Here is a 7326-nt window from a genome sequence, read left to right as displayed (position 1 = left end):
TGGGGGGTGGGGGCAGTTTGTGGGATGAAGGTAAAGCCTGGGGTTGGAGCACAGATTTGGGGGTTGAGGCAGGTGAAGCCTGGAGGTAGGGGTAAAAGCTTTCTAACTGATACAAATAATTGTCTGTTAACTGTTCTTAAAATAGGGTGACCAAAATTACAGTTTGACATTATTTATTAAGGACTGTCTCATATTCATGTGCATTGCAAATTTCAAAGTGTTGATTTTGTAAGTGAATTTGAAAAAAAACAGCTCTTCTTGCTATTTTGGTTGCAGACCCCTGGCCTATTACCTTTCAAAACCAAACTGATTTCTCTTGTAGCTAGTATCAGAGGGGCTAGTCGCATTAGTCTATATCTGCAAAAACAAGGAGTCCGGTGACATCTTAGACACAGATATATTGGAGCATATACTTTCATGGGCAAAGACCCTTCCCCAGCATTTTCCTTTGTTGAGGCTGACAGCACCTTGTCCCTTTCTGTTGCTTGTACCGTCTTCCTTGGGTGGAATTTCTTTTTCTATTTCTCTGCCTCTAGACTTCTTTTTAGCCTTGGGCCTGCTTCCCTGCAGGGTCCCCTTTCTCGCCCAGGGTTCTCTCACTCTCACGGCTGTTTACACCCTCCCTGCAAATGCGACCACCCCCTTTAATGTCAGTTCCTGGGGAAGACACCGCCTCCCCCTTTCGTTCCTCTACCCTCCCCTGGCAACTTCCCCGGGCCACCCTCCCTGCCCCGCAGGGCTGCCAGGGGCCGGCGCGCAGCGACACTGAGGGGAAATCACGTGGCTAGTAGCATCCATAGGTCCCGTGCTGGGCGAGAGCTAACGGCACCGGCCGGCCCTGCCTCCCTTACTGGGTACCGGCCGCGGGCAGCCCGATGCTGAGGACAGCCCCGGCCGAGTCGCGCCGGCTGCGAGGGGGGCGGGAGTTCCCGCTGCGGGAGCGCCGGGGGCAGCCCCCGGAACAAGAGCTTCGCAGCGAGACAGGAGGGGCTGCCAGGTGCCCCCCCCCCACCCCACCCGGTGACCTGGCAGCCCCCGACTCCTCTCCCCGGTCGCTGCCCCGCGCCGTCCAAGCCGCGCGGCCGACCCCGCCCCCCGGTCCCGTTAGCCCTCGGGGCCGCTCTCGCGGTGTTTGGCGGCCGCCATATTGTGACACTATTTTGATTTGGGAGCGCAGCGAGGGGGGGGGACGGGAGCGACGCGGAGCCGCAGCAGGAGCGGTTCCAGCTGGGGACGGGAGCGGCGCCCGCAGACACCCGCCCACCCCGAGCCTCCCGCTTCTCCCGCCCGCGGCGGCGGCGGCTGCGGCTGGGACCTCCCCCCCCGCACACACACACACACACACACACACACACACAACGGAGGAGCCGCGGCGGCGGGAGGCTGCGGGGCGGCTCTGAGGTGTCCCCGCTGCCGGGAGGCGGCGGCTGCTGTGGTGGGGGAGGAGGAGGGTAAGGCTGACCCGGCCGAGGCGGGCCTGGCGGCTGCTCCCCTGCTGGGAGCTGTCGGGGGGGTGGTGCTCGGCCCGCAGGCCTGAGTGGGGCAGGGGCTCATCTCGGGCAAGCCCCCGGCTCCGCCGCCGACAGGGGCGGCCAGTGCAACTGAGGCCTCTGCACGGGGAGCTGTCGGTGGAGAGAGCAGCGCCCGGCGCTGTGTGCGAGGCGGGGGGGGCCCGGAGCTGCTGCTCCGCCGGCCAGTGGGGCTGCCGGGGAGGGAGGGAAACGGTTTCCCTTGGCGGGGCGCTGATGCCTTCCCGCGAGTGGGAGGGATTGGGTAGGTGCGGGGTGCTTCGCATTGGGGTGCGAGTGTGGCCATGCCAGCGCGCCCCGCCCCGCAGCTAGGTGCGGAGGGGAGGGGAAGGAGGCCGACCCTGTCCTGTATCTAGTGGCTGAAACTGCCGCCTCCAACCAAAGAAGCAAACAGTCGCATTGAGAGGAGTATCAGTGTTGGTGTTGAGGCAGAGCGTGTTGCCAAATAGCTGACAGGTGTCTGTCTGCTGAGCTGTTTTGTTGTGTGGGTTTATATCCACAGCGTTGGAGGTGTGGTGTGTGTGTGTGTATTGCCTATGTGGTCTAGAAGCTTTGGCTGCATTTTCCATGTGCAGTAGAGGTGGGCTGTTAGTTTCAAGTTGTTGAGTTCAGTTGTTGAGAAGAAATTTGTGAAAACTTTCTAATAGGAGGGATTTTAACACAGTTACTTGAAACAGCTTGCCTTTTGCCCTGTTAGGAGATTGGGATGCACCGTTGAGAGAGATGTAATACAGAAATTCATTCACTGAAAGGCAGAACTAAACAGTGAACCTTATTCAGATTGTAAGCTTTTCGGTGGCAGGGATCCTCTCATGCATCTGTACAGTGCCTAAGACCATGGTGACCAATCACTTTGGAAGCAATAGGCACAATTGTGGCTACTGCTGTAGCGAACTAGCCACGTTATTCTTAAAATATATTTATTGTTTAAGCCAGCTAGCCACACAGTTGGGCAAATAGCTGCATGTGCCTAGTGTGTTGGACACCAAAGGCCTAAGACATGATGGATGTTCCTAGTCATTATTCTAATATTACCACTGGAAGTTCTAGCTTTGTTCTGTAGAACAGACTTAAAGTGTAAAATGCCAATTATTAGCCATCTTAGACAAAGCAGATGATGATTTAAGGGTTGATGCAGACTAGATAAAATGTCATTTCCAAACTAGGGCTTTAAAAAGAGTGTCCTCTACACACGTTTTTTTAGCAGTTACAGATCCACAGCAGATTCATTTAGAGGGTATATTTAGTATTGAATGAGTACATACAGGATCACTCAATTATAGCTGTATTAGTGTGCTACATCATGCTTATAGATGCTGTAAAAACAAAAGAAATATAAGCCTCATTTATACTGGGAATTGGTCATATCATCAACAATCAAGATCTTGTGATTCAGTGTAGTTCAATGCGCTAATCGTTGGCCACCATGTGCTGATCTTTGTGTTTAATTCTAAGTGTAGACAAGGTCAAAAATAGTAATTTACTGGAGGAACAAGTATACTTCAATGGATTTTTTAAAATTTGAATCACCTAACATCTGAATCTGGGGCTTGACAAGTCCAGTTTCTTCTTGAGTTGTTGGCAAATTGAACACTTCTCTTAACACAGTCCATTTTTATGAATATTGATAACGTGTCTAATTTTTCATTTAAAGCAGTGATTATCAACCTGTTTATCACTGTGTACTGTATCCAGTGCTATCTGTATGGACGGGAGGATGTTACATAGGCCACACCTCTGTGCTTGAATGGGCCACAAGTGGCCCACAGGTTGAGAAACTCTGGTTTAAGTAATTATCTTTGGTTCCTGATTAAAGAGGTTAAACTACTGCAGTACTGTCATCTCAAGCCTGCAGGGCCTCATAGCTTTTCTAAAGTGAAACAGAATGCTAATTCTTCTGATTCTTGTCCATTTTCTCTATTTGTCTTAGGGGTCTGCACAGTGAAAATGGGTGAGAATTTAGCCAATTTCATGCAGCCATTTAATGGGACATCTAGAAATAGTAAAATAACCAGGCACTGAAGTTGTTGGGATGACCCCCCAAAAGGGAGCCCCCTTATCTCATAGAAGTTAGAGGCTTGGGGTCATGCTAAAACAGAGAAATATTCTGTCACACCAGTGAAAAGTGTGGAGGAAGGAGTAGTGAGCTGAAATATTCCGCATGCCAGCTTTTAAAGATACTGTGGTATAGCTGTTGGAATAGGAAGAGAACAATGTCCTTCTTTTCCAGCAGCCAGATAAGTCAGGAGGGCTGGGTGACTTGAAATTTACTGTATCAACTCTCTGGAGTCTGATACAAAAGAGAGTTTTTGAAAAGTGTCAACGGACAGCAGCTTGGTAGGAATCCCAACACCCTATTCTTTTCCAGTAAATGACTAGTTCATTTTTCAATCTCTGTTGAATTACATTTAGTCAACAGATTATTGGCTAATTTCAACATTTTATGTATAAAGTTTAAAGTGAGTTTAAAAAGCCTTTGGCAAACTACTTGTCTAAGGTATAAGTATTCACATCTCAAAGCAAAGTTGCTTTTTACCCTGTTCAAAGTCCCCCTCTGGTACTGTGAACTTTTATGGTTGGAAACACTGGAAGAAATAAATTCGTCAGGTATGATCTAGGGCTTTTGACGTAAGTATAAACTTAAGACTGTGATACCAGAGTGTGTGCATGTTGTTCTTGAACTAGTACAAACAGAATATTGAATGCTGTTGCTGATGGTGTTTTTACAGGAATTAGAACAAAAATTCCATTGATTCAGAATTTGTAGGTGTTTTAAGTTTTGTATTGAAGGATAAAACATTCACGTGATCAGATTAATCTGACTCTAATTGCATATACTTTGTTCACAAGATTTTTTTCAGTTGTGTTGGAATTCCCTTTAGTATAAAAGTGTACTTTAGTGTACACTTCCTATTTAAAGAGATGACATCCTAAAAAACATCTTGGACCATAGTTGGTAAACCAGTCCTGATTGATGATATATTCCAAAAAGGTTCTGTCTGTCAAACAGCCCTCTGGTATATAGAGTATGCCTTCCAATTTGTCACCTGATGTTTGTTTTTGAGTATTGATTCTGGCTGATACTAAGATATTTTATAGAATTCTAGGTCTGGAGGGGACCTTGACAGGTCATCTGGTTTAGTCCCCCACAGTCACGGCTCATCTGTTTGTCTTCACCATCCCTGGCAGGTGTTTATCTAACCTGCCCTTAAAAATCTTACAGGATAGAGACCCCACAACCTTCGTATGCAGTTTATTCCAATGCTTAATCATTCTGATAGGGTGGGTTAGTTTGGGTATTAGGAAGAACTTCGTATTAAGATAGTGCATTTGTGGGTGTTTTTTTTTGGGGGGGGTATGGTGAAGAGAAGAAATCAGGCCATGAAAATGTCAATTTTTTGTGGGATAATTATTTATATGGGTCTGTCTTACTTGAGTCATTTTAGTAAAATTAGGAGCTGTCGCTAATGATATTTACCTGAGTCAGCAAAGCCAGATACAGTGCAGAAAAAAAAAAGCAAGCAAGTATACAAATGGTGACTAACAGTTCTTTCTAAGAATATTTTTACTCAGGTCTGGGTGTCACTCATTCAGTAATACTGCATTCTAGTCAAGTAGGGCTAAATTTATTTAGAATGATTGATATGCTGTAACTTGACCATTCAGTGAGTTTATGGTATTTCTCGAACTTTGTGAATCCACTGTTAAATGAAATGGGTTTTTAGTCAAATAATAGTAAACTTGTCCTAAAAGGGATTTTTTTAAGAGGATTTTGGAAATTGATATGGGAAGCAGCCATACGGCGCACTTTATCTTGTTCGCAGAACAAGTACTCTAGTATAATATATATGCTAATTTATTTTAATTGTAAATTTGTAGTACATTTCAGTGACAGCAAGAAAATGACTTCAAGTCTTGATTAAAATCAATACAGTACTGCATTTTTAGAAAAAAATGTTAGTTTAAAGCAATAGGGAAAATATGGATATTTTTCCTATTTTGAGCATAGATGAAGATCAGATTTCACTTCAATGAGCAGTTTATAACTTGCTCAAATCGTAGTAGCAACATGTGTGAAACTTAATTTTTCACATAGTCTAACTTCCAGAAAATTAATGTTTCAGAATGGACAGAATTTCTATTGGGCTTTAGTAGCCTGTGTATATAAGAATTTTGGTTTAGGAGTAGAAATTAGTATAAAATACGTCAAGTTCATCAAACAGAGAGAGTGAGGTTAGAGCTCTAAAAATCTGTTAAAAGCAGTTACTGTACTAATTTGTTACTGTTTACAAAAAGTAAACTGTAGGAATTACCAAACTAGTTTCTGTACTGCTTAGATAATTGTAGGCTATTGTGAGTGATGGGAGAGCCTGTCTGTTTATTTTAAAAAATAGAAATAATAGAGAATGAAACTTATGTAAATTTAGACTTTAGTGTGGACCTTCTCATTTAGCTGTATCTTAAAATACTATTTGCCATTCTGTATTTTTTCAGAAAACTGAAGTTTTTCAGTTAATGAATGTATAATACTTAAAAGCTCAGAACTGCAGGCATTTTGGGGTCCTTGTCCCAGAGCTGATTCATGTTGGGAAAGTCAAAACAAAAAAGCAGTCATGTAGCACTTTAAAGACCTAACAAAATAATTTATTAGGTGATGAGCTTTCATCAGGCATACGAGGGAAAGTGTACTACTTGTGAAATATATCCATAGTAGTGCAAAGATAAGTAAGCTTGCAGACATTACGGATGTCTGTGTTTGTGTGTGTAAATACTTGTCACTTACGTATGCTGCTGTTTTTGAGGGCAGTCTTTCACAGGTGATTATTGTTCTAAACCTGTCCTTGGAATCATTTTTATAAACTTGTATACGAAAGGGATCAACAGCCATTACCAATTCTGAGAGTATAGTAAGTTGAGATAGAACAACAATTGGTACATGATTAAATTCTAAAAGGAAGCAAACAGTAGCTCCTGAACTTTGAATGTTCATGTTACAACATCAACACGGTTTTAAGTTGTGTAATAGACATTTTCATATATGAAACTGTGCACGGTGCTTGACATTGGTTTAAATGCCTTTTCTGTTTCCTGTTAGTAATGGGGCAAAGATGGTACCATCCCATGACTCTTTTAATAAGTGCTGTAACAGAGGTTTTATGTTGTGTGTTAAGCCAGAAAAGCAAGCAATTTTGTAATGAGTAAATTTCCTGAAGCTATGTGCCATAATTCCTTTGTTACTCTTGCCCAAAATGTTTTCTGTACTAATCTAAAGCTTAGGGTAAAGTATGTTTTCAATGCAGAAAGCGTTCTCAACTTCCAGCAAGTTATAATCCACATTAAAATATCAGTGAAGACTTAGCAGCTTGGCTTTTAACTTGGTTTAGCCCTTTGATTTTAACTCCAGGCTTTAATTCACCACTTTAGTAAATTTCAAATGAATTATCAGTTTGTGTACTTCCAGATAATAGGGTTAAATTGAAACTTCTATATATTTTAATGAATCATGAGAGAAACCTTTTTAACAATGTTGTTTGTAAATTGAGAAAGCAGTGGGCATGAACTTGTTAACAGGTACTTGCTAAGGTAAACTTGGTAGTATGTAAGTATATAGTCTTAGTGAATGTTGCTCTCTGGTAGGGGGAAAATGTTTTTACCATCATTACTTTAATTTCTTTATTGACAAATGTACAGATGTGTGGTACAAATTCAGTCTTGATGTCAAGAAAAAAATGCACCTGGACTGTCTGCTCAATCATTTAAGGGACAGATCTGAGGGTAGTTCTGAAGTGGCGGCTCA

General features: G+C 43.5%; 1 protein-coding gene across 1 annotated transcript in view; it reads left to right on the top strand.

The window, feature by feature from the left end:
* The first annotated feature begins 1195 nt into the window (after positions 1–1195).
* The window catches only part of TAB2 (TGF-beta activated kinase 1 (MAP3K7) binding protein 2), a 129184-nt gene continuing 123053 nt past the window's right edge, over positions 1196–7326 (top strand). Inside the window, exon 1 of the mRNA XM_074990411.1 lies at positions 1196–1451. The gene's annotated coding sequence lies outside the window, so the exon portion shown is untranslated. The remainder of the gene's footprint in view (positions 1452–7326) is intronic.

Source organism: Carettochelys insculpta, chromosome 3 (genome assembly GCF_033958435.1).
Source record: "Carettochelys insculpta isolate YL-2023 chromosome 3, ASM3395843v1, whole genome shotgun sequence".
In the NCBI taxonomy this organism is placed as follows: Eukaryota; Metazoa; Chordata; order Testudines; family Carettochelyidae; genus Carettochelys; species Carettochelys insculpta.
The sequence above is the reverse complement of the archived record's forward strand: the minus strand, read 5'-3'. Positions and strand labels throughout refer to the sequence as shown.